Here is a 25718-nt window from a genome sequence, read left to right on the forward strand (position 1 = left end):
ATCACCGCTCTACTTAACTTATATTTCTACCTGCGAATCACATATAGCACCGCACTTACCATATTCCCGTCCACAAATAACATAAAAATAAAATGACAATTCGAGTACACAAAAAAGGCAACCCTACTACCCCCCTTAATCATTATCTCAACTATACTACTCCCGCTAACACCTATATTATCAGTCTTGGACTAGGAGTTTAGGTTAGACCAGACCAAGAGCCTTCAAAGCTCTAAGCAAGTGCTATACACTTAACCCCTGACCAAATCACCTCTAAGGGCTGCAAGAATCTATCTTACATCAATTGAATGCAAATCAAACACTTTAATTAAGCTAAGCCCTCCCTAGATTGGTGAGCTTCTACCTCACGAAATTTTAGTTAACAGCTAAATACCCTAGTAACTGGCTTCAATCTACCTTCTCCCGCCGCGTAGAAAAAAAAGGCGGGAGAAGCCCCGGCGGCGTCTAGGCTGCTTCTTTGAATTTGCAATTCAATATGAAAATTCACCACAGAGCTTGGCAAAAAGAGGACTTAAACCTCTATTTTTAGATTTACAGTCTAATGCTTTTATCAGCCATTTTACCTATGTTCATTAACCGATGACTGTTCTCTACTAATCACAAAGATATTGGTACTTTATACTTACTATTTGGAGCATGAGCCGGCATAGTAGGCACTGCCTTGAGCCTCCTCATCCGAGCCGAACTAGGTCAGCCCGGTACTTTACTAGGCGACGATCAAATTTATAACGTCGTCGTAACCGCCCATGCTTTCGTAATAATCTTCTTCATAGTCATGCCCATTATAATTGGGGGCTTTGGAAACTGACTAGTGCCATTAATAATTGGTGCTCCGGACATGGCATTCCCCCGAATAAATAACATGAGCTTCTGACTTCTTCCTCCATCTTTTCTTCTACTATTAGCATCTTCTATGGTAGAAGCAGGTGCAGGAACGGGGTGGACCGTTTACCCCCCACTGGCTGGCAATCTGGCCCATGCAGGAGCATCCGTTGATCTTACAATTTTCTCCTTACATTTAGCCGGAGTCTCTTCTATTTTAGGGGCAATTAATTTCATTACTACTATTATCAACATAAAACCCCCTGCAATATCCAGTATCAAACCCCCCTATTTGTATGATCAGTACTAATTACAGCAGTTCTACTCCTACTATCCCTGCCTGTACTGGCTGCTGGAATTACAATACTTTTAACAGACCGTAATCTTAATACGACATTTTTCGATCCCGCTGGAGGAGGAGACCCTATCCTATATCAACACTTATTCTGATTCTTCGGACATCCTGAAGTTTACATTCTTATCCTGCCAGGGTTCGGAATAATTTCTCACATTGTCACTTACTACTCAGGGAAAAAAGAGCCTTTCGGCTATATAGGAATAGTATGGGCAATAATATCTATTGGGTTTTTAGGCTTTATCGTATGAGCTCACCATATGTTTACTGTAGGAATAGACGTAGACACACGAGCATACTTCACATCCGCCACTATAATTATCGCTATTCCAACAGGAGTAAAAGTATTTAGTTGACTGGCAACACTTCACGGAGGCAATATTAAATGATCTCCAGCTATGCTATGAGCTTTAGGGTTTATTTTCTTATTCACAGTAGGCGGGCTAACAGGCATTGTCCTAGCTAATTCGTCCTTAGACATCGTTCTTCATGATACGTATTATGTTGTAGCTCATTTTCACTATGTGCTCTCAATGGGAGCAGTTTTTGCCATTATGGGAGGATTTGCCCACTGATTCCCCTTATTCTCAGGTTATACTCTTAACGATACTTGAGCAAAGATTCACTTTACAATTATATTTGTGGGAGTAAATATAACTTTCTTCCCTCAGCATTTCCTAGGTTTATCCGGAATACCTCGTCGGTACTCTGACTATCCAGATGCATATACCACCTGAAATACCGTCTCCTCTATAGGATCGTTTATCTCGCTTACAGCGGTGATGCTTATAATTTTTATAATCTGAGAGGCCTTTGCATCCAAACGAGAAGTTGCTATAGTAGAACTTACTACAACTAATATTGAATGACTACATGGATGTCCCCCTCCATATCACACGTTCGAAGAACCTACATATGTAATCCAAAAATAAGAAAGGAAGGAATCGAACCCCCTAAAATTGGTTTCAAGCCAATGTCATAACCACTATGTCTTTCTCAATCAGGAGGTATTAGTAAAATATTACATAACTTTGTCAAGGTTAAATTATAGGTGAAACCCCTATATACCTCTATGGCGTACCCATTTCAACTCGGATTACAGGACGCAACCTCCCCTATTATAGAGGAGCTACTTCATTTTCATGACCATACACTAATAATTGTATTCTTAATCAGTTCTTTAGTTCTCTACATCATTTCCCTAATATTGACTACAAAATTAACTCATACAAGCACAATAGACGCACAGGAAGTAGAAACAGTATGAACTATCCTACCCGCCATTATCCTAATCCTAATCGCTCTACCTTCCCTCCGAATCCTTTATATAATAGACGAAATCAATAACCCCTCTTTAACCGTGAAAACAATAGGCCACCAATGATACTGAAGCTATGAATATACTGATTATGAAGACTTAAACTTTGACTCCTACATAATCCCAACACAAGAATTAAAGCCAGGAGAACTCCGACTATTAGAAGTAGACAACCGAGTTGTCCTCCCAATAGAAATAACCATCCGAATACTTATTTCTTCAGAAGACGTTTTGCATTCATGAGCTGTTCCATCACTAGGTCTAAAAACTGACGCTATTCCAGGACGACTAAACCAAACCACCCTTATAGCCATACGACCGGGACTGTATTATGGCCAGTGCTCTGAAATCTGCGGATCTAACCATAGCTTTATACCCATTGTTCTTGAAATAGTCCCCCTATCTTATTTTGAAACCTGATCTGCCTTAATAGTATAACCTAGACTAGACTTACTCATTAAGAAGCTATAAAGCATTAACCTTTTAAGTTAAAGACTGGGAGTTTTAACCTCCCCTTAATGAAATGCCACAGCTAGACACATCCACCTGATTTATTATAATCTTTTCAATATTTCTCACCCTCTTCATTCTATTCCAACTAAAAATTTCAAATCACCACTACCCGGAAAACCCAATAACCAAGTCTACTAAAATCACTAGTCAACATAATCCTTGAGAAAACAAATGAACGAAAATTTATTCGCCTCTTTCGCTGCCCCTCAATAATAGGTCTCCCTATTGTAGTACTGATCGTCATATTCCCTTCCATTTTATTCCCAGCACCCAATCGCCTAATCAATAATCGGTTAATCTCCATTCAGCAATGATTAATTCAATTAACATCAAAACAAATACTAGCAATTCATAATCAAAAGGGACGAACCTGAGCTCTCATACGTATATCACTAATTCTATTCATTGGTTCAACTAACCTACTTGGACTACTACCCCACTCATTTACGCCCACGACACAACTCTCTATAAACCTCGGAATAGCAATCCCCCTATGAGCAGGGACAGTAATTACCGGTTTCCGCTATAAGACCAAAGCATCCTTGGCACACTTTCTACCCCAAGGCACCCCTCTTCCCCTAATTCCAATACTAGTAATCATCGAAACTATTAGTCTATTCATTCAACCCATAGCTCTAGCCGTTCGATTAACCGCCAATATTACTGCAGGACACCTCCTAATCCATTTGATTGGAGGGGCTACCTTAGCTCTTATTAATATTAGCGCGACCACAGCTTTCATCACTTTTATTATTTTAATTCTATTTACGATTCTAGAGTTTGCTGTTGCCTTAATTCAAGCCTATGTCTTTACCTTACTAGTAAGTCTATACTTACATGACAACACCTAATGACCCACCAAACTCACGCTTACCATATAGTTAACCCAAGCCCATGACCGCTAACAGGAGCCCTTTCTGCCCTTCTTATAACATCGGGTCTTATCATATGATTTCACTATAACTCAATATCCCTACTTACATTAGGATTCACAACCAACCTGCTAACCATATACCAGTGATGACGAGATGTGATCCGAGAAGGCACATTCCAAGGACATCACACCCCTATTGTACAAAAAGGACTACGGTACGGAATAGTTCTTTTTATTGTATCAGAAGTATTTTTCTTTGCAGGCTTCTTTTGAGCCTTTTACCATTCCAGCCTAGCCCCTACTCCTGAACTTGGAGGTTTCTGACCTCCCACCGGCATTATTCCTCTTAACCCACTAGAAGTTCCTCTACTCAACACCTCAGTCCTCCTAGCCTCCGGAGTATCTATTACTTGAGCCCATCATAGTTTAATAGAGGCAATCTTAAACACATACTTCAAGGCCTATTTATTACAATCTCCTTAGGCGTATATTTACACTATTACAGGCCTCCGAATACTACGAGACATCTTTTACAATCTCCGACGGAGTGTACGGATCTACCTTTTTATAGCTACTGGGTTTCACGGACTACATGTAATTATTGGCTCCACATTCCTTATCGTGTGCTTTCTCCGACAACTATACTACCACTTCACATCAAACCACCACTTCGGATTTGAAGCCGCTGCATGATATTGACACTTTGTTGATGTAGTCTGACTATTCTTATATGTATCTATTTATTGATGAGGATCCTATTTCTTTAGTATAACTAGTACAATTGACTTCCAATCAGTTAGCTCCAGATCACCTGGAAAGAAGTAATAAACGTAATACTAACCTTGATAACTAATGTAACCCTAGCGTCCTTACTTGTACTAATCGCATTCTGACTTCCCCAACTAATATTTATACAGACAAGACAAGCCCCTACGAATGTGGTTTTGACCCCATGGGATCTGCTCGCCTACCTTTCTCTATAAAATTCTTCCTAGTTGCCATCACATTCCTGCTTTTCGACCTAGAAATCGCACTCCTACTCCCACTTCCCTGAGCGTCACAAACCAACAAGTTGACAACAATACTTATCATAGCACTCCTACTAATCTCCCTCCTAGCTGCAAGCCTAGCGTACGAATGAACCGAAAAGGGGCTAGAATGAACCGAATATGATAATTAGTTTAAGCCAAAACAAATGATTTTCGACTCATTAGATTATGATTTATCTCATAATTATCATATGTCCATAGTATATATTAATATCTTTCTGGCATTCATTCTTTCTCTAATAGGTATACTTGTTTATCGATCACACCTAATATCATCGCTACTATGCTTAGAGGGCATAATATTATCACTATTTGTAATAATATCTGTAACTATTCTCAACAACCACCTTACATTAGCCAGCATGATACCAATCGTACTACTAGTATTTGCTGCCTGCGAAGCAGCATTAGGACTATCTCTACTAGTTATAGTATCTAACACCTACGGGACTGATTACGTACAAAACCTAAACCTCTTACAATGCTAAAAATTATCATCCCACTATCATACTGATCCCCCTTACATGAGTATCAAAGCCTAACATAATCTGAATTAACACGACAACATATGGTTTGCTAATCAGCTTAATCAGCTTATTCTACCTGAATCAACCAAATGATAATACATTGAACCCCTCCTTAATATTTTTCTCTGACTCCCTATCAGCACCGCTACTAGCACTTACAACATGACTTCTACCCCTTATACTTATAGCAAGCCAACACCATTTATCAAAAGAACCCTTAACTCGAAAAAAACTATATATTTCAATACTGATTCTTCTCCAGTTGTTCCTAATTATAACTTTCACCGCCTCTGAACTTATCTTCTTTTACATCCTATTTGAGGCAACACTAATCCCAACCCTGATCATTATTACCCGATGGGGGAATCAAACTGAACGACTAAACGCAGGGCTCTACTTCTTATTTTATACTTTAATAGGATCTCTCCCACTCCTAGTAGCTCTCCTTTACATCCACAATTTCATGGGCTCCCTAAATTTTCTCATAATTCAATACTGAATTCAACCTCTGCCAAACTCCTGATCTAATGTTTTCTTATGATTGGCATGCATGATAGCATTCATAGTAAAGATACCTCTATACGGCCTCCACTTGTGACTACCAAAAGCACACGTAGAGGCCCCTATTGCCGGCTCCATGGTACTTGCCGCCGTACTCCTGAAATTAGGAGGCTATGGCATGATACGAATTACAACCCTACTAAACCCCCTGACCAACTTCATAGCGTATCCTTTCATAATATTATCTCTATGAGGCATAATCATAACAAGCTCTATCTGTCTCCGTCAAACAGATCTAAAATCCCTAATTGCATACTCCTCAGTTAGTCATATGGCACTCGTTATTGTAGCGGTTCTTATTCAAACACCATGAAGTTATATAGGTGCAACAGCCCTAATAATTGCCCATGGTTTAACATCCTCGATGCTATTCTGCTTAGCCAACTCCAATTACGAACGAATCCATAGCCGTACTATGATTCTCGCACGAGGACTTCAAACCCTCCTTCCCCTGATAGCAGCCTGATGGTTATTAGCAAGCCTCACAAATCTGGCTCTTCCTCCAACAATTAATCTTATCGGAGAACTATTTGTAGTGATATCCTCATTCTCATGATCCAACATTACTATTATTCTAATAGGAATTAACATCACCATCACTGCCCTATACTCACTTTATATACTAATCACCACACAGCGTGGTAAATATTCCCACCATATCAAAAATATCAAACCGTCATTCACACGAGAAAATGCCCTAATAACCTTGCATCTACTGCCTCTACTCCTCCTATCCCTTAACCCTAAAATTATTCTCGGTCCCATCTACTGTAAGCATAGTTTAACAAAAACATTAGATTGTGAATCTAATAATAAAAGCTCAAACCTTTTTGCTTACCGAAAAAGTACTGCAAGAACTGCTAACTCATGCTCCCATGTATAAGAACATGGCTTTTTCAACTTTTATAGGATAGAAGTAATCCATTGGTCTTAGGAACCAAAAAATTGGTGCAACTCCAAATAAAAGTAATAAATATATTTACTTCATGCATAATCACAGCTCTAGTCATTCTTACTTTGCCCATCATTATAACCTCTACTAAACTCTACAAAAATAAGCTATACCCATACTATGTAAAAACCGCTACTTCTTACGCATTCATAATTAGCATAATTCCCACAATAATATTCATCTACTCAGGACAGGAAACAATTGTTTCAAACTGACATTGAATAACAATCCAGACCATAAAACTATCCATGAGTTTTAAATTAGACTACTTCTCAATAATCTTTGTGCCCGTAGCCCTTTTTGTCACGTGGTCTATTATAGAGTTTTCTATATGATATATACACTCCGATCCTTATATTAACCGATTTTTCAAGTATCTTCTCTTATTTCTTATTACTATAATAGTCTTAGTCACCGCAAACAACATATTCCAACTATTCATTGGCTGAGAAGGAGTTGGCATTATATCATTTTTACTTATTGGATGATGATACGGCCGAACCGATGCAAATACAGCTGCCCTACAAGCTATCCTCTATAACCGTATTGGAGATGTAGGCTTCATTATAACCATAGCATGGTTTCTATTGAACTTAAACACATGAGACCTTCAACAAATCTTTATTACAACAAACGATAATTTTAATTTGCCGCTACTTGGCTTACTATTAGCAGCTACCGGTAAATCTGCTCAATTCGGCTTACATCCCTGACTCCCCTCAGCCATAGAAGGCCCCACTCCTGTATCAGCCCTACTTCACTCAAGCACAATAGTTGTAGCAGGAGTATTTCTTCTTATCCGCTTTCATCCACTAATAGAGCATAATCAAACTATTCAAACCCTCACTTTATGCTTAGGGGCTATTACTACACTATTTACTGCAATCTGCGCTCTTACACAGAACGATATCAAAAAAATTGTAGCGTTCTCTACCTCAAGCCAACTAGGCCTAATAATAGTAACAATTGGCATTAACCAGCCTTACCTAGCCTTCTTACACATCTGCACTCACGCATTTTTTAAAGCTATGTTATTCATATGTTCAGGGTCAATTATCCACAGCCTAAACGATGAACAAGACATTCGAAAGATAGGTGGCCTATTTAAAGTCCTTCCCTTCACCACAACTTCCCTGATTGTCGGAAGCCTCGCATTAACAGGCATACCTTTCCTTACAGGATTCTACTCCAAAGACCTGATCATCGAGTCCGCTAACACGTCGAATACCAACGCCTGAGCCCTCTTAATTACACTCGTTGCCACATCCCTAACCGCTGCCTACAGCACCCGAATTATATTCTTCGCTCTACTAGGCCAGCCCCGCTTCTCCCCTATAATCCTTATCAACGAGAATAATCCTCTCCTAATTAACTCTATTAAACGACTCCTTATCGGAAGTGTATTTGCAGGATACATTATCTCCCACAGCATCACACCCACCACCATCCCACAGATAACTATGCCTCATTATCTAAAAATGATAGCCCTTGCAGTAACTATCTTGGGTTTCATCCTGGCACTAGAACTAAACCTTACCATACAAGGACTCAAATTTAACTATCCATCTAATTACTTTAAATTTTCCACCCTCCTTGGCTATTATCCAACCATTATGCACCGCCTCACACCTAAAACAAGTTTAACCATCAGCCAGAAATCAGCATCTATACTTCTGGACTCCATCTGACTAGAAAACATCCTACCCAAATCAATCTCGTATTTCCAAATAAAATCTTCTACCCTTATTTCAAATCAAAAGGGTCTCATCAAGCTCTATTTCCTATCGTTCATACTAACTATAATTCTCAGCCTACTAATCCTTAATTACCACGGGTAACTTCCATGATAACCAACACACCAGTTAACAGCGACCAACCTGTAACAATCACCAACCAGGTTCCATAACTATATAAAGCCGCAATACCCATAGCCTCTTCACTAAAAAACCCAGAGTCCCCCGTATCATAAATTACCCAATCCCCTATTCCATTAAACTTTTTAATACTACCTCCACCTCATCATCCTTCAAATATAGCAAGCAGTCAACAACTCAGACAATAGACACAGTAATAAAAGCCGCTAGAACAGCCTTATTTGAAACTCACACCTCAGGGTATTGCTCAGTAGCCATAGCCTGTTGTATAACCAAATACTACTAATATACCCCCCAAATAAATTAAAAACACTATCAGCCCTAAAAAAGAACCCCCAAAATTCAGAACAATCGCACAACCAATCCCACCGCTAATAATTAGCACAAGCCCACCATAAATAGGAGATGGTTTAGTGGCAAAACCCACAAAACTCATCACAAAAACGATACTTAAAATAAATACAAATGTATGTTATCATTATTCCTACATGGAATTTAACCATGACTAATGACATGAAAAATCATCGTTGTATTTCAACTATAAGAACATTAATGACCAACATTCGAAAAACCACCCACTAGCCAAAATTGTCAACAATTCATTCATGACCTCCCAGCGCCATCTAACATCTCTGCTTGATGGAATTTCGGGTCCTTATTAGGAGTATGCTTGATTCTACAGATTCTAACAGGTTTATTTCTAGCTATACACTACACATCGGACACGGCCACAGCTTTTTCATCGGTCACCCACATCTGTCGAGACGTTAACTACGGCTGAATTATCCGCTATATACATGCAAATGGCGCTTCCATATTCTTCATCTGCCTATTCATACATGTGGGACGAGGCCTATACTATGGATCCTATGTATTCATAGAAACATGAAACATTGGAATTGTACTACTATTCGCAACCATAGCCACAGCATTCATAGGCTATGTACTGCCGTGAGGACAAATATCATTTTGAGGGGCAACTGTAATCACTAACCTTCTCTCCGCCATCCCCTATATCGGAACCAACTTAGTAGAGTGAATCTGAGTGGCTTCTCAGTAGACAAAGCAACCTTAACACGATTCTTTGCATTTCATTTTATCTTTCCATTCATCATCGCAGCTCTAGCAATAGTACACCTCCTATTTCTACACGAAACCGGATCCAACAACCCCTCAGGAATCACATCAGACTCAGACAAAATTCCGTTTCACCCCTACTACACAATTAAAGATATCCTAGGAATCCTACTCCTGCTCCTAGTCTTAATATCACTAGTTTTATTTTCACCAGACCTATTAGGAGATCCAGACAACTACACCCCTGCAAACCCCCTAAACACCCCTCCACATATCAAACCTGAATGATACTTCCTATTCGCCTATGCATCCTACGATCTATCCCTAATAAATTAGGAGGTGTACTCGCCCTAGTATTCTCCATCCTAATTTTAGCATTCATTCCATTCCTCCACACATCTAAGCAACGCAGTATAATATTCCGACCCCTCAGCCAATGCCTATTCTGACTTTTAGTCGCCGATCTTCTCACTTTAACTTGGATTGGAGGACAGCAGTTGAACACCCTTTCATCATTATCGGACAGGTCGCCTCAATTCTATATTTCACCATCCTATTGATTCTAATGCCAACAATTAGCGTTATCGAAAATAATCTTCTAAAATGAAGAGTCTTTGTAGTATAATCATTACCTTGGTCTTGTAAACCAAAAATGGAGAGTAGTCGCCCTCCCTAAGACTCAAGGAAGAAGCTCTTGCTCCACCATCAGCACCCAAAGCTGAAATTCTTCTTAAACTATTCCCTGACACCCCCTACATTCATATATTGGACCACCTCTACTGTGCTATGTCAGTATCTCCAAAAAATCCTTCTTTCCCTCCCCTATGTACGTCGTGCATTAATGGCTTGCCCCATGCATATAAGCATGTACATGATATTATATCTTTACATAGGACATGTCTAGTCCAATTCCACAACCCATTGATCCTCAACAGTAACTAGATGCATATCACTTAGTCCAATAAGGGCTTAATCACCATGCCTCGAGAAACCATCAATCCTTGCCTGTAATGTCACTCTTCTCGCTCCGGGCCCATGCTAATGTGGGGTTACTATCATGAAACTATACCTGGCATCTGGTTCTTACCTCAGGGCCATGACTCTATTTTATTCCAATCCTACTAATTCTCGCAAATTGGGACATCTCGATGGACTAGTGACTAATCAGCCCATGATCACACATAACTGTGGTGTCATGGCATTTGGTATCTTTTATTTTTAGGGGGGAATCTGCTATCACTCATCTATGACCGCAACGGCACTAACTCTAACTTATCTTCTGCTCTCAGGGAATATGCCCGTCGCGGCCCTAATGCAGTCAAATAACTTGTAGCTGGACTTATTCATTATCATTTATCAACTCACGCATAAAATCAAGGTGCTATTCAGTCAATGGTTTCAGGACATATAATTCTAGGACACACGTGTGTACACGTACGTACACTTGTGACACGTACACACGTGTGTACACGTACGTACACGTGTGTACACGTACGTACACGTGTGTACACGTACGTACACGTGTGTACACGTACGTACACGTGTGTACACGTACGTACACGTACGTACACGTACGTACACGTACGTACACGTGTGTACACGTACGTACACGTGTGTACACGTACGTACACGTGTGTACACGTACGTACACGTGTGTACACGTACGTACACGTGTGTACACGTACGTACACGTGTGTACACGTACGTACACGCGCAAGACATTAAGTTAACTTATACAAACCCCCCTTACCCCCCATAAACTCATGTCATCTATTATACACTTATTTATGTCCTGCCAAACCCCAAAAACAGGACTAAGTGCATACAATACTCACAAGCTTTATTTAAATTGTATACAAATGTATTGCTACTCTAGTTAACTTAACACAACAGTCTTACACGCATTCGATCTCGTGGTCTATCTATAGATAGCATCCCCTTTTTTTTTCCTCTCATATTTACTATGTATTTTATTTATTATACACACTACAATTTCAGTATAAGTTAATGTAGCTTAATTAATAAAGCAAGGCACTGAAAATGCCAAGATGAGTCGCACGACTCCATAAACACAAAGGTTTGGTCCTAGCCTTCCTATTAGTTCTTAGTAGACTTACACATGCAAGTCTCCACGCCCCAGTGAGAATGCCTTACCTATAAATCAGCAGTGATCTAAAGGAGCAGGTATCAAGCACACTCTTAAGTAGCTCATAACACCTTGCTAAGCCACACCCCCACGGGATACAGCAGTGATAAAAATTAAGCCATAAACGAAAGTTTGACTAAGCCATACTAAAAAGGGTTGGTAAATTTCGTGCCAGCCACCGCGGTCATACGATTAACCCAAACTAATAGGCCCACGGCGTAAAGCGTGTTTAAGATACCTTTGCACTAAAGTTAAAACTTAACTAAGCCGGTAAAAAGCTACAGTTACCATAAATAGACCACGAAAGTGACTTTATAATAATCTGACTACACGATAGCTAAGACCCAAACTGGGATTAGATACCCCACTATGCTTAGCCCTAAACATAGATAATTTTACAAACAAAATAATTCGCCAGAGGACTACTAGCAATAGCTTAAAACTCAAAGGACTTGGCGGTGCTTTATATCCCTCTAGAGGAGCCTGTTCTATAATCGATAAACCCCGATAAACCTCACCACCCTTTGCTAATTCAGTCTATATACCGCCATCTTCAGCAAACCCTCAAAAGGTAGAATAGTAAGCACAATCATTTTACATAAAAAAGTTAGGTCAAGGTGTAACTTATGGGGTGGGAAGAAATGGGGCTACATTTTCTACCCAAGAACATTCCACGAACGTTTTTATGAAATTAAAAACTGAAGGAGGATTTAGTAGTAAATTAAGAATAGAGAGCTTAATTGAATAGGGCCATGAAGCACGCACACACCGCCCGTCACCCTCCTCAAGTAATAAGACACAACCATAACCATATTAACTTAACTAAGACACAAGAGGAGACAAGTCGTAACAAGGTAAGCATACCGGAAGGTGTGCTTGGATTAATCAAAGTGTAGCTTAACTAAAGCGTCTGGCCTACACCCAGAAGATTTCATTACTTATGACCACTTTGAACAAAAGCTAGCCCAACTAACCCCAAACTTAAGTATCACAGACATATAAAGTAAAACATTTAGTTAAATAATAAAAGTATAGGAGATAGAAATTTTAATTGGAGCGATAGAGATAGTACCGTAAGGGAATGATGAAAGACATCTTAACAGTATTAAACAGCAAAGATTACCCTTTTACCTTTTGCATAATGAACTAGCCAGAAACGACTTAACAAAGAGAACTTAAGCTAAGCTCCCCGAAACCAGACGAGCTACCCATAAACAATCTAAAAGGATCAACTCATCTATGTAGCAAAATAGTGAGAAGATTTGTGGGTAGAGGTGAAAAGCGTGATAGCTGGTTGCCCACAAACAGAATTTTAGTTCAACTTTAAATTTACCTAAAAAAAAACAAAATTTTAATGTAAATTTAAAATATAGTCTAAGAAGGTACAGCTTCTTAGAATCAGGATACAACCTTTATTAGAGAGTATATACTAACATCACCATAGTTGGCTTAAAAGCAGCCACCAATTGAGAAAGCGTTCCAGCTCAACAAACAATATAACTTAATCCCAATCATATTACATCAACTCCTAATTATACCTCCTGGGCCATTCTATTTAAATATAGAAGCAACAATGCTAGTATGAGTAACAAGAACTATTTTCTCCCCGCATAAGCTTATATCAGAAACGGATAGACCACTGATAGTTAACAATCTGATAATATCAACCCAAAAATGAAATACTTATCTACCCTATTGTTAACCCAACACAGGCATGCATTTAAGGAAAGATTAAAAGGAGTAAAAGGAACTCGGCAAACACAAACCCCGCCTGTTTACCAAAAACATCACCTCCAGCATTTCTAGTATTGGAGGCACTGCCTGCCCAGTGACACTTGTTTAACGGCCGCGGTATCCTGACCGTGCAAAGGTAGCATAATCATTTGTTCTCTAAATAAGGACTTGTATGAATGGCCACACGAGGGTTTAACTGTCTCTTATTCCCAATCAGTGAAATTGACCTTCCCGTGAAGAGGCGGGAATGCCACAATAAGACGAGAAGACCCTATGGAGCTTTAATTAACTAACCCAAACTTATGGATACTAAATACCTACAAGGCATAACATTACACCATTATTGTGGGTTAGCAATTTAGGTTGGGGTGACCTCGGAATATAAAAAAACTCCCGAGTGATTAAAATTTAGACCCACAAGTCAAAATATAACATCACTTATTGATCCAATAATTTTTGATCAACGGAACAAGTTACCCTAGGGATAACAGCGCAATCCTATTCAAGAGTCCATATCGACAATAGGGTTTACGACCTCGATGTTGGATCAGGACATCCTAATGGTGCAGCAGCTATTAAGGGTTCGTTTGTTCAACGATTAAAGTCCTACGTGATCTGAGTTCAGACCGGAGTAATCCAGGTCGGTTTCTATCTATTATATAACCTCCCCCAGTACGAAAGGACAAGGGATGTAAGGCCTACCTCACAAAGGCGCCTTAAAACTAATAGATGAAGTCAACTCAATCTAACCAGTTTATCTCCTCATAAGCCCGAGAAAAGGGGCTTTGTTAGGGTGGCAGAGCCCGGTAACTGCGTAAAACTTAAACCTTTATTATCAGAGGTTCAATTCCTCTCCCTAACAAAATGTTCTTTATCAACATTATCTCTCTTATCATCCCAATCCTTCTTGCCGTAGCCTTCCTCACCCTCGTTGAACGAAAAGTCTTAGGCTACATACAACTTCGAAAAGGGCCTAATATCGTAGGCCCCTACGGCCTCCTTCAACCAATCGCAGATGCAGTAAAACTCTTCACAAAAGAACCTCTACGACCACTTACATCCTCCATATCAATATTCATTCTAGCCCCCATTCTAGCTCTATCACTAGCCCTAACTATATGAATCCCTCTCCCAATGCCCTACCCACTCATTAATATAAACTTAGGAGTCCTATTCATACTAGCAATATCAAGTCTCGCCGTATACTCCATCCTTTGGTCAGGATGAGCCTCAAACTCCAAATACGCTCTAATCGGAGCCCTCCGAGCAGTAGCTCAAACAATCTCATATGAAGTAACACTAGCAATCATTCTCCTATCAGTCCTCCTAATAAACGGGTCATTTACACTATCCACACTAATTATCACCCAAGAACATATATGACTAATCTTTCCGGCCTGGCCCCTAGCCATGATATGATTCATTTCTACTCTAGCAGAAACTAACCGAGCCCCTTCGACTTAACTGAAGGAGAATCCGAACTAGTTTCTGGATTTAACGTAGAGTATGCAGCGGGTCCTTTTGCCCTATTCTTTCTAGCAGAGTACGCAAATATCATTATAATAAATATCCTCACAACAATTCTATTCTTCGGTGCATTCCACAACCCATTTATACCAGAACTCTACTCTATTAACTTCACTATAAAAACCCTCTTACTAACTATCTGCTTCCTATGAATTCGAGCATCATACCCTCGATTCCGCTATGATCAATTAATACACTTATTGTGAAAAAATTTTCTACCCCTAACTTTAGCCCTATGCATATGACATGTTGCCTTACCCATTATTACCGCGAGTATCCCACCCCAAACATAAGAAATATGTCTGATAAAAGAGTTACTTTGATAGAGTAAATAATAGAGGTTTAAATCCTCTTATTTCTAGAATAATAGGCTTCGAACCTAATCTTAAGAATTCAAAGATCTTCGTGCTACCAAACTTACACTATATTCTACAGTAAGGTCAGCTAAATTAAGCTATCGGGCCCATACCCCGAAAATGTTGGTTTATACCCTTCCCGTACTAATAAAACCCCCTATTCTCACTATTATTATAGCAACTATCATGGCAGGGACCATAATCGTCATACTAAGCTCGCACTGATTACTGATCTGAATTGGATTCGAAATAAACATGCTAGCCATCATCCCTATCCTCATAAAAAAGTATAATCCACGAGCCATAGAAGCCTCTACAAAATATTTTCTTACACAAGCTACTGCCTCAATATTACTAATAATAGGAGTCACCATTAACCTTCTTTACTCCGGCCAATGAGTAATCTCAAAAATCTCAAACCCCATCGCATCCATCATAATAACCACCGCCCTAACAATAAAACTAGGCCTATCTCCATTCCACTTCTGAGTTCCCGAAGTAGCACAAGGAGTAACACTTATATCAGGAATAATCCTACTAACATGACAAAAAATCGCACCTATATCCATCCTATATCAAATCTCCCCATCAATTAACACCAACCTTCTTATACTAATAGCCCTCGCATCCGTTCTAGTAGGAGGCTGAGGCGGACTAAATCAAACTCAACTACGAAAAATCATAGCATACTCCTCCATTGCCCACATAGGCTGAATAGCCGCTATCATTATTTACAACCCTACAATAATAATCCTAAACTTAACTTTATATATTCTAATAACACTATCTACCTTCATACTATTCATATTAAACTCATCCACCACAACCTTATCCTTATCCCACATATGAAATAAATTTCCCCTAATCACCTCCATAATCTTAATCTTAATATTATCCCTAGGAGGACTACCCCCATTATCTGGCTTCATCCCTAAATGAATAATTATTCAAGAATTAACAAAAAATAACATAATTATTATTCCAACACTAATAGCCATCACCGCTCTACTTAACTTATATTTCTACCTGCGACTCACATATAGCACCGCACTTACCATATTCCCGTCCACAAATAACATAAAAATAAAATGACAATTCGAGTACACAAAAAAGGCAACCCTACTACCCCCCTTAATCATTATCTCAACTATACTACTCCCGCTAACACCTATATTATCAGTCTTGGACTAGGAGTTTAGGTTAGACCAGACCAAGAGCCTTCAAAGCTCTAAGCAAGTGCTATACACTTAACCCCTGACCAAATCACCTCTAAGGGCTGCAAGAATCTATCTTACATCAATTGAATGCAAATCAAACACTTTAATTAAGCTAAGCCCTCCCTAGATTGGTGAGCTTCTACCTCACGAAATTTTAGTTAACAGCTAAATACCCTAGTAACTGGCTTCAATCTACCTTCTCCCGCCGCGTAGAAAAAAAAGGCGGGAGAAGCCCCGGCGGCGTCTAGGCTGCTTCTTTGAATTTGCAATTCAATATGAAAATTCACCACAGAGCTTGGCAAAAAGAGGACTTAAACCTCTATTTTTAGATTTACAGTCTAATGCTTTTATCAGCCATTTTACCTATGTTCATTAACCGATGACTGTTCTCTACTAATCACAAAGATATTGGTACTTTATACTTACTATTTGGAGCATGAGCCGGCATAGTAGGCACTGCCTTGAGCCTCCTCATCCGAGCCGAACTAGGTCAGCCCGGTACTTTACTAGGCGACGATCAAATTTATAACGTCGTCGTAACCGCCCATGCTTTCGTAATAATCTTCTTCATAGTCATGCCCATTATAATTGGGGGCTTTGGAAACTGACTAGTGCCATTAATAATTGGTGCTCCGGACATGGCATTCCCCCGAATAAATAACATGAGCTTCTGACTTCTTCCTCCATCTTTTCTTCTACTATTAGCATCTTCTATGGTAGAAGCAGGTGCAGGAACGGGGTGGACCGTTTACCCCCCACTGGCTGGCAATCTGGCCCATGCAGGAGCATCCGTTGATCTTACAATTTTCTCCTTACATTTAGCCGGAGTCTCTTCTATTTTAGGGGCAATTAATTTCATTACTACTATTATCAACATAAAACCCCCTGCAATATCCCAGTATCAAACCCCCCTATTTGTATGATCAGTACTAATTACAGCAGTTCTACTCCTACTATCCCTGCCTGTACTGGCTGCTGGAATTACAATACTTTTAACAGACCGTAATCTTAATACGACATTTTTCGATCCCGCTGGAGGAGGAGACCCTATCCTATATCAACACTTATTCTGATTCTTCGGACATCCTGAAGTTTACATTCTTATCCTGCCAGGGTTCGGAATAATTTCTCACATTGTCACTTACTACTCAGGGAAAAAAGAGCCTTTCGGCTATATAGGAATAGTATGGGCAATAATATCTATTGGGTTTTTAGGCTTTATCGTATGAGCTCACCATATGTTTACTGTAGGAATAGACGTAGACACACGAGCATACTTCACATCCGCCACTATAATTATCGCTATTCCAACAGGAGTAAAAGTATTTAGTTGACTGGCAACACTTCACGGAGGCAATATTAAATGATCTCCAGCTATGCTATGAGCTTTAGGGTTTATTTTCTTATTCACAGTAGGCGGGCTAACAGGCATTGTCCTAGCTAATTCGTCCTTAGACATCGTTCTTCATGATACGTATTATGTTGTAGCTCATTTTCACTATGTGCTCTCAATGGGAGCAGTTTTTGCCATTATGGGGAGGATTTGCCCACTGATTCCCCTTATTCTCAGGTTATACTCTTAACGATACTTGAGCAAAGATTCACTTTACAATTATATTTGTGGGAGTAAATATAACTTTCTTCCCTCAGCATTTCCTAGGTTTATCCGGAATACCTCGTCGGTACTCTGACTATCCAGATGCATATACCACCTGAAATACCGTCTCCTCTATAGGATCGTTTATCTCGCTTACAGCGGTGATGCTTATAATTTTTATAATCTGAGAGGCCTTTGCATCCAAACGAGAAGTTGCTATAGTAGAACTTACTACAACTAATATTGAATGACTACATGGATGTCCCCCTCCATATCACACGTTCGAAGAACCTACATATGTAATCCAAAAATAAGAAAGGAAGGAATCGAACCCCCTAAAATTGGTTTCAAGCCAATGTCATAACCACTATGTCTTTCTCAATCAGGAGGTATTAGTAAAATATTACATAACTTTGTCAAGGTTAAATTATAGGTGAAACCCCTATATACCTCTATGGCGTAACCCATTTCAACTCGGATTACAGGACGCAACCTCCCCTATTATAGAGGAGCTACTTCATTTTCATGACCATACACTAATAATTGTATTCTTAATCAGTTCTTTAGTTCTCTACATCATTTCCCTAATATTGACTACAAAATTAACTCATACAAGCACAATAGACGCACAGGAAGTAGAAACAGTATGAACTATCCTACCCGCCATTATCCTAATCCTAATCGCTCTACCTTCCCTCCGAATCCTTTATATAATAGACGAAATCAATAACCCCTCTTTAACCGTGAAAACAATAGGCCACCAATGATACTGAAGCTATGAATATACTGATTATGAAGACTTAAACTTTGACTCCTACATAATCCCAACACAAGAATTAAAGCCAGGAGAACTCCGACTATTAGAAGTAGACAACCGAGTTGTCCTCCCAATAGAAATAACCATCCGAATACTTATTTCTTCAGAAGACGTTTTGCATTCATGAGCTGTTCCATCACTAGGTCTAAAAACTGACGCTATTCCAGGACGACTAAACCAAACCACCCTTATAGCCATACGACCGGGACTGTATTATGGCCAGTGCTCTGAAATCTGCGGATCTAACCATAGCTTTATACCCATTGTTCTTGAAATAGTCCCCCTATCTTATTTTGAAACCTGATCTGCCTTAATAGTATAACCTAGACTAGACTTACTCATTAAGAAGCTATAAAGCATTAACCTTTTAAGTTAAAGACTGGGAGTTTTAACCTCCCCTTAATGAAATGCCACAGCTAGACACATCCACCTGATTTATTATAATCTTTTCAATATTTCTCACCCTCTTCATTCTATTCCAACTAAAAATTTCAAATCACCACTACCCGGAAAACCCAATAACCAAGTCTACTAAAATCACTAGTCAACATAATCCTTGAGAAAACAAATGAACGAAAATTTATTCGCCTCTTTCGCTGCCCCCTCAATAATAGGTCTCCCTATTGTAGTACTGATCGTCATATTCCCTTCCATTTTATTCCCAGCACCCAATCGCCTAATCAATAATCGGTTAATCTCCATTCAGCAATGATTAATTCAATTAACATCAAAACAAATACTAGCAATTCATAATCAAAAGGGACGAACCTGAGCTCTCATACTTATATCACTAATTCTATTCATTGGTTCAACTAACCTACTTGGACTACTACCCCACTCATTTACGCCCACGACACAACTCTCTATAAACCTCGGAATAGCAATCCCCCTATGAGCAGGGACAGTAATTACCGGTTTCCGCTATAAGACCAAAGCATCCTTGGCACACTTTCTACCCCAAGGCACCCCTCTTCCCCTAATTCCAATACTAGTAATCATCGAAACTATTAGTCTATTCATTCAACCCATAGCTCTAGCCGTTCGATTAACCGCCAATATTACTGCAGGACACCTCCTAATCCATTTGATTGGAGGGGCTACCTTAGCTCTTATTAATATTAGCGCGACCACAGCTTTCATCACTTTTATTATTTTAATTCTATTTACGATTCTAGAGTTTGCTGTTGCCTTAATTCAAGCCTATGTCTTTACCTTACTAGTAAGTCTATACTTACATGACAACACCTAATGACCCACCAAACTCACGCTTACCATATAGTTAACCCAAGCCCATGACCGCTAACAGGAGCCCTTTCTGCCCTTCTTATAACATCGGGTCTTATCATATGATTTCACTATAACTCAATATCCCTACTTACATTAGGATTCACAACCAACCTGCTAACCATATACCAGTGATGACGAGATGTGATCCGAGAAGGCACATTCCAAGGACATCACACCCCTATTGTACAAAAAGGACTACGGTACGGAATAGTTCTTTTTATTGTATCAGAAGTATTTTTCTTTGCAGGCTTCTTTTGAGCCTTTTACCATTCCAGCCTAGCCCCTACTCCTGAACTTGGAGGTTGCTGACCTCCCACCGGCATTATTCCTCTTAACCCACTAGAAGTTCCTCTACTCAACACCTCAGTCCTCCTAGCCTCCGGAGTATCTATTACTTGAGCCCATCATAGTTTAATAGAAGGCAATCGTAAACACATACTTCAAGGCCTATTTATTACAATCTCCTTAGGCGTATATTTTACACTATTACAGGCCTCCGAATACTACGAGACATCTTTTACAATCTCCGACGGAGTGTACGGATCTACCTTTTTTATAGCTACTGGGTTTCACGGACTACATGTAATTATTGGCTCCACATTCCTTATCGTGTGCTTTCTCCGACAACTATACTACCACTTCACATCAAACCACCACTTCGGATTTGAAGCCGCTGCATGATATTGACACTTTGTTGATGTAGTCTGACTATTCTTATATGTATCTATTTATTGATGAGGATCCTATTTCTTTAGTATAACTAGTACAATTGACTTCCAATCAGTTAGCTCCAGATCAACCTGGAAAGAAGTAATAAACGTAATACTAACCTTGATAACTAATGTAACCCTAGCGTCCTTACTTGTACTAATCGCATTCTGACTTCCCCAACTAAATATTTATACAGACAAGACAAGCCCCTACGAATGTGGTTTTGACCCCATGGGATCTGCTCGCCTACCTTTCTCTATAAAATTCTTCCTAGTTGCCATCACATTCCTGCTTTTCGACCTAGAAATCGCACTCCTACTCCCACTTCCCTGAGCGTCACAAACCAACAAGTTGACAACAATACTTATCATAGCACTCCTACTAATCTCCCTCCTAGCTGCAAGCCTAGCGTACGAATGAACCGAAAAGGGGCTAGAATGAACCGAATATGATAATTAGTTTAAGCCAAAACAAATGATTTCGACTCATTAGATTATGATTTATCTCATAATTATCATATGTCCATAGTATATATTAATATCTTTCTGGCATTCATTCTTTCTCTAATAGGTATACTTGTTTATCGATCACACCTAATATCATCGCTACTATGCTTAGAGGGCATAATATTATCACTATTTGTAATAATATCTGTAACTATTCTCAACAACCACCTTACATTAGCCAGCATGATACCAATCGTACTACTAGTATTTGCTGCCTGCGAAGCAGCATTAGGACTATCTCTACTAGTTATAGTATCTAACACCTACGGGACTGATTACGTACAAAACCTAAACCTCTTACAATGCTAAAAATTATCATCCCCACTATCATACTGATCCCCCTTACATGAGTATCAAAGCCTAACATAATCTGAATTAACACGACAACATATGGTTTGCTAATCAGCTTAATCAGCTTATTCTACCTGAATCAACCAAATGATAATACATTGAACCCCTCCTTAATATTTTTCTCTGACTCCCTATCAGCACCGCTACTAGCACTTACAACATGACTTCTACCCCTTATACTTATAGCAAGCCAACACCATTTATCAAAAGAACCCTTAACTCGAAAAAAACTATATATTTCAATACTGATTCTTCTCCAGTTGTTCCTAATTATAACTTTCACCGCCTCTGAACTTATCTTCTTTTACATCCTATTTGAGGCAACACTAATCCCAACCCTGATCATTATTACCCGATGGGGGAATCAAACTGAACGACTAAACGCAGGGCTCTACTTCTTATTTTATACTTTAATAGGATCTCTCCCACTCCTAGTAGCTCTCCTTTACATCCACAATTTCATGGGCTCCCTAAATTTTCTCATAATTCAATACTGAATTCAACCTCTGCCAAACTCCTGATCTAATGTTTTCTTATGATTGGCATGCATGATAGCATTCATAGTAAAGATACCTCTATACGGCCTCCACTTGTGACTACCAAAAGCACACGTAGAGGCCCCTATTGCCGGCTCCATGGTACTTGCCGCCGTACTCCTGAAATTAGGAGGCTATGGCATGATACGAATTACAACCCTACTAAACCCCCTGACCAACTTCATAGCGTATCCTTTCATAATATTATCTCTATGAGGCATAATCATAACAAGCTCTATCTGTCTCCGTCAAACAGATCTAAAATCCCTAATTGCATACTCCTCAGTTAGTCATATGGCACTCGTTATTGTAGCGGTTCTTATTCAAACACCATGAAGTTATATAGGTGCAACAGCCCTAATAATTGCCCATGGTTTAACATCCTCGATGCTATTCTGCTTAGCCAACTCCAATTACGAACGAATCCATAGCCGTACTATGATTCTCGCACGAGGACTTCAAACCCTCCTTCCCCTGATAGCAGCCTGATGGTTATTAGCAAGCCTCACAAATCTGGCTCTTCCTCCAACAATTAATCTTATCGGAGAACTATTTGTAGTGATATCCTCATTCTCATGATCCAACATTACTATTATTCTAATAGGAATTAACATCACCATCACTGCCCTATACTCACATTTATATACTAATCACCACACAGCGTGGTAAATATTCCCACCATATCAAAAATATCAAACCGTCATTCACACGAGAAAATGCCCTAATAACCTTGCATCTACTGCCTCTACTCCTCCTATCCCTTAACCCTAAAATTATTCTCGGTCCCATCTACTGTAAGCATAGTTTAACAAAAACATTAGATTGTGAATCTAATAATAAAAGCTCAAACCTTTTTGCTTACCGAAAAAGTACTGCAAGAACTGCTAACTCATGCTCCCATGTATAAGAACATGGCTTTTTCAACTTTTATAGGATAGAAGTAATCCATTGGTCTTAGGAACCAAAAAATTGGTGCAACTCCAAATAAAAGTAATAAATATATTTACTTCATGCATAATCACAGCTCTAGTCATTCTTACTTTGCCCATCATTATAACCTCTACTAAACTCTACAAAAATAAGCTATACCCATACTATGTAAAAACCGCTACTTCTTACGCATTCATAATTAGCATAATTCCCACAATAATATTCATCTACTCAGGACAGGAAACAATTGTTTCAAACTGACATTGAATAACAATCCAGACCATAAAACTATCCATGAGTTTTAAATTAGACTACTTCTCAATAATCTTTGTGCCCGTAGCCCTTTTTGTCACGTGGTCTATTATAGAGTTTTCTATATGATATATACACTCCGATCCTTATATTAACCGATTTTTCAAGTATCTTCTCTTATTTCTTATTACTATAATAGTCTTAGTCACCGCAAACAACATATTCCAACTATTCATTGGCTGAGAAGGAGTTGGCATTATATCATTTTTACTTATTGGATGATGATACGGCCGAACCGATGCAAATACAGCTGCCCTACAAGCTATCCTCTATAACCGTATTGGAGATGTAGGCTTCATTATAACCATAGCATGGTTTCTATTGAACTTAAACACATGAGACCTTCAACAAATCTTTATTACAACAAACGATAATTTTAATTTGCCGCTACTTGGCTTACTATTAGCAGCTACCGGTAAATCTGCTCAATTCGGCTTACATCCCTGACTCCCCTCAGCCATAGAAGGCCCCACTCCTGTATCAGCCCTACTTCACTCAAGCACAATAGTTGTAGCAGGAGTATTTCTTCTTATCCGCTTTCATCCACTAATAGAGCATAATCAAACTATTCAAACCCTCACTTTATGCTTAGGGGCTATTACTACACTATTTACTGCAATCTGCGCTCTTACACAGAACGATATCAAAAAAATTGTAGCGTTCTCTACCTCAAGCCAACTAGGCCTAATAATAGTAACAATTGGCATTAACCAGCCTTACCTAGCCTTCTTACACATCTGCACTCACGCATTTTTTAAAGCTATGTTATTCATATGTTCAGGGTCAATTATCCACAGCCTAAACGATGAACAAGACATTCGAAAGATAGGTGGCCTATTTAAAGTCCTTCCCTTCACCACAACTTCCCTGATTGTCGGAAGCCTCGCATTAACAGGCATACCTTTCCTTACAGGATTCTACTCCAAAGACCTGATCATCGAGTCCGCTAACACGTCGAATACCAACGCCTGAGCCCTCTTAATTACACTCGTTGCCACATCCCTAACCGCTGCCTACAGCACCCGAATTATATTCTTCGCTCTACTAGGCCAGCCCCGCTTCTCCCCTATAATCCTTATCAACGAGAATAATCCTCTCCTAATTAACTCTATTAAACGACTCCTTATCGGAAGTGTATTTGCAGGATACATTATCTCCCACAGCATCACACCCACCACCATCCCACAGATAACTATGCCTCATTATCTAAAAATGATAGCCCTTGCAGTAACTATCTTGGGTTTCATCCTGGCACTAGAACTAAACCTTACCATACAAGGACTCAAATTTAACTATCCATCTAATTACTTTAAATTTTCCACCCTCCTTGGCTATTATCCAACCATTATGCACCGCCTCACACCTAAAACAAGTTTAACCATCAGCCAGAAATCAGCATCTATACTTCTGGACTCCATCTGACTAGAAAACATCCTACCCAAATCAATCTCGTATTTCCAAATAAAATCTTCTACCCTTATTTCAAATCAAAAGGGTCTCATCAAGCTCTATTTCCTATCGTTCATACTAACTATAATTCTCAGCCTACTAATCCTTAATTACCACGGGTAACTTCCATGATAACCAACACACCAGTTAACAGCGACCAACCTGTAACAATCACCAACCAGGTTCCATAACTATATAAAGCCGCAATACCCATAGCCTCTTCACTAAAAAACCCAGAGTCCCCCGTATCATAAATTACCCAATCCCCTATTCCATTAAACTTTAATACTACCTCCACC

General features: G+C 39.3%; 1 pseudogene; it reads left to right on the forward strand.

The window, feature by feature from the left end:
* Nucleotides 1-12015: 12015 nt before the first annotated feature.
* Nucleotides 12016-12976, forward strand: LOC144310109 (18S ribosomal RNA; annotated as a pseudogene).
* Nucleotides 12977-25718: the final 12742 nt, after the last annotated feature.

The sequence above is a fragment of the Canis aureus genome, unplaced genomic scaffold, assembly GCF_053574225.1.
Source record: "Canis aureus isolate CA01 unplaced genomic scaffold, VMU_Caureus_v.1.0 ptg000416l_RagTag, whole genome shotgun sequence".
Taxonomy (NCBI): Eukaryota; Metazoa; Chordata; class Mammalia; order Carnivora; family Canidae; genus Canis; species Canis aureus.